The following is a 4,199-nucleotide window of genomic DNA, read 5'->3' as shown; positions in this document are numbered from 1 at the left end:
ACATTCTATGATTTTGAATTCTTTTTTAAACATCTTCATGTCTGTCATTTCGCTTTTCCTTGTGTTTATCATAGTTTTACAGTAGGTTTTTTTCACTTTTAGATCTGTATGTTGTCCTATTTAAATGATTGCATTTCACTATGGTTTCCTCCCTCCTATTTCTAATTGCTCCCTTTTTTATTAGAGAAGCCCTTTCAGTACTGCTTTTAGAATGTGTTTAGTATTGATGTACTCTTTCAGCTTTTGTTTGTTGGAGATATCTTTATCTCTGCTTCTATTTTAATGATATTCTTCCTGGATAGAGTGTTGTGGACTGCAAATTTTTCCCTTTCATAACTTTGAATATATCTTGCCACTCTCTTCTGGCCTGTAGTCTTCCTTTAGAGAAATCAGCTCATAGCCTTATGTGGGCTCTCATATTATTAACATTTTGGTTTTCTCTTGATGCTTTTAGAATCCTCTCTTTATCTTTAAGTTTTTCCATTTTATTATAATATGTCTTGGTGTGGGCTTATTTGGGTTCAACTTGTTTGCGGCCCTCTGTGCTTCCTGTGTCTCGATATCAGTTTCTTTTAGATTTGGAAAGTTTTCAGACATAATTTATTTAAATATATTTTCAGAGTTCCTGTCATGGCACAGTGGAAATGAATTTGACTATGAACCATGTGGTTGCTGGTTCGATCCATGGCCATGCTCAGTGGTTTAAGGATCTGGCATTGCTGTGAGCTATGGTGTAGGTCACAGATGTGGCTCAGATGTGATGTTGCTCTAGCTATTGTGTAGAATGGCAGCTGTAACTCTGATTAGACCCCTAGCCTGGTAACCTCCATATGCCACCAGTGGGGCCCTAAAAATAAATAAATAAATAAATATGTATATTTTCAATCCCCTTTCTTTTTCTTCTCCTTGTGGAGTTCCCATTATGTGTAGATTATTATCCCATAGATCTCTTCTATTGCTCTTGCATTTTTTCATTTGGCTTTCTGTCTGCTCTCCTGATTGGGTGATTTCTATTATTCTATCTTCCAAGTCACTAATTTGTTCCTCTGCATTATTCATTCTGCATTTTAGTGCCTTTAGCTCAGTTCGTGTGTCTGCAAGTGTGTTTTCTATTTTTTCTATGTTCCTCCTTATATTTGCTAGTTCCTTTTAAAGGAATCTGCATTATTGTTCATATCTGATCTTTATTCATTGGTATTCAGCTTTAATTCCTTCAGTATTTTCACTATCTACCTTTTGAACTCAGTGTCTGTCAGACTGCAGAGGTCATTTACATCTTTTGCTGCTTTAGATGAAATTTCCTGTCCATTTACATGGGAATGATTCCTGAGCTTCTTCACCTTGCTTATGCTTTTCTTTGTGAGTTTAGGGAAGCCAAACTCTAGTCTTGGAAGGCTCCTTCTATGCAAGAGAACCCATTTGTATTTTGTGGGGGTTACTGTTTATTTTTGGTGTGGGAGTTTGGATATTTGCTGTCTCTTTCTTCAGTGTGAGCAGGCTGTTATCCTCAGGATGCTGAGTGTGTTTCCAGGAAGAAGGAGGCAATGGGCAGGGCTAGTAGTCTGTGCCTTAACAGCAGTAAGGACCTTCAGGAAGGTGGCACAGGCTACTTATACTCACATGGTCATGGGAAGTGGTAATGTGCCTTAGATTTACAAGGTTCCCAGAGCATTTGGCAATGGCAGCAGCATTGTGTTTGGGAGAGCAACAACAGGTAGTGTTTGATTGCAATGCCCTGCTCTGAAGTTATTGTGCATGCAAGAGGTGTCTGTTCAGGGACCCATAGTGGTAGTGGGCCACTCCTGACTCTGCAGTCAGTGATAACTGTGATGGTTTGTCCCCACCACTTGTAGACCATACACAAAGCAGCCTGTCTCACTTAGCCCACACAGGAAGTGCTGCACAGGCTGCTCCTAGTTGTAGGATCCTGGAATGTGACAGTGATGAAGTGTGTGGGCACTCTCCAGAGTGTTCGGCAGTGGGAGCAGCAGGGCAGGTATCCTCCCAGGAGAGTGAAAGCAACAACAGGTGGTGTTCGGTCAAAATGCCCTCCTCTGTGGTGCCCTCTGAGGTGATTGGGGCAGCATGTGGTGCCTGTTCACAGAACCCTAGTGGTGGCAGGCCATGCCTATTTCTGGAGTAAGTGATAACTGGGGTGGTTTTCCCCCACCACCTGTGGACCATGCAAGAAGCACTTAATCCAGCTTAGTCCCCATAGGAGTTGCTGAATAGTCTGCCCCTAGCTGTGGGTTCCTGGGAAGGGACAGTGATCAAGCATCTGGGCACCACCCAGAGCATTTGGCAGTGGCAGCAGCAGGGCAGATGTGCTCCTAGGGAACAAGGACAACAATGGATGGTATTCCATCACAATGTCTCCCTCTGTTGTGCCCTCTGAGGTGGTTGGGGCTACAAGTGGTTACTGTTCAGGGATCCCCAGTGGCGGTGGGCCCTGCCCACCTCTGGAGTCAGAGATAATTGTGGTGGTTTGCTCCCACCATCTGCAGACCATGGAAGAAGCACCTCATGTTACCCATAGCACATTGCTCCCTTGCCCATGGCAGATCAGTCCTTAGCCCCTCAGGCTCTCTCCACAGAGCCAATCCTAGTCCTTTCCACAGACCTGACCAACTGAGTCTGAGTCTCAGTGCACAGCCTCAACCCAGGCATCTCAGGCTGTGGTATCTGTGGCAGTGGTTCAAATAATCTGTGTGATTCTCACTCTACTTTGCCCTCCCAATGTGTGGGGGTTCCTTTTCTCTTTCACAGCTCTCTCTCAGGAATTCTAGTCTTGTCCTTATTCATTTTCTCGCTCTCTTTTTTTCTTTTTTTCTACATAGTTATGTCAAGAGTTTCTGGCCTTTTTTGGAGGTTTAAGTTCTTGTGCCAATGTTCAATTAATGTTCTGTGTCAATAATTTTGCATATAGATGTGGTTTTTTGATGTGTTTGTGGGAGAAGGTGAGCATGATGTCTTATTCCTCTCCCATCTTGATCCTTCCCCCTCCCTTATGTCTTTAAATGTAGAATATCTTTTTTTTTGGTGGGTTTAGTCTTTTGTGTTGACACTTGCTCAGCAGTTATTTGATATTTGCTGTGCTCCTTAGACAAGGTAAGCTCAAGGCCCTTTTCTACTCTGATATTTGCTGTGCTCCTTAGACAAGGTAAGCTCAAGGCCCTTTTCTACTGTGACATCTTGTCCAAACACCTTCTTTCCTGTCTTTTAACTATTTTGTGAGATTTTGAGCCAAAAAAAATAAAGAATTAGAAAACTCAGATTGGTAGGAACTTTAGGAATCCTGGGAATTTACTCCTTCTCAGAGATTCTGTATGGAATAATTGTTATGAATGCAGGCTTAGGGGACACAGAGGTGTGGGTTCATATTAATGGTTCAACTCAATAGATATGCAACTTAAAGTTTAAACAATTTAAACTTGTTGACCCTATGTTTCATCATCTGCACACACTTTGGTGGAGGCTACTGCTGCTCATAACACATCTGGACTGAGGTTCCACCCAGCAGGTCCTCACACAGCTGCCACCACTGCTGTTACTATCTGGCTGGTACCAGCCCAGAACTACAGTGACACAATCCTAGGTACCTGGAAATTTCCTGCAGCCACTACTCATCATGTCTCCCTGCTGTAGCCTGCAGGCACCAGCACTGGAAGTCCACTCCTTGCCTTACTCTCCCAGTTACCTGGCAGTGGGGATACACTGGGAATGATGTTTAATTAGAGGGAAAAGTAAATGTAAATGCCACAAGAAAGACATTCATTTGCCTTGTTTAATATAGAGCAAGAAGTTCCCTGCCCCTGGTGTGGTGAGAAATTTGGAGGAACCTAGAAAGTCTGGTTAGACCTGGACCCAAGAGGAGAGTCCACAATGATTGTGAAATGTTTCAGGAGGATCAGGGATCGTTTGGATATATTTAAGAAGACTTTTATAGGAGTTCCCACTGTACTGCAGCAGGTTCTGTGATATCTCTGCAGCTCCAGGATGCAGGTTTGATCCCTGGCCCAGCAGTGGCTTAAAGGATATGGAAGTGTTGCAGCTGAAGCATGCTTAGCTCCCACTTGGATAGAATCCTTCACCCAGAAACCTCATATTCTATGGGCATCCAAAAAAATTATAAAAATAAATGTACAAAATTCACAAGGGTGAACATGCATTTATTTATTTATTTATTTATTTATATTTAA

The sequence above is a fragment of the Phacochoerus africanus genome, chromosome 4, assembly GCF_016906955.1.
Source record: "Phacochoerus africanus isolate WHEZ1 chromosome 4, ROS_Pafr_v1, whole genome shotgun sequence".
NCBI lineage: Eukaryota > Metazoa > Chordata > Mammalia > Artiodactyla > Suidae > Phacochoerus > Phacochoerus africanus.
Note: the sequence above shows the minus strand (reverse complement) of the source record.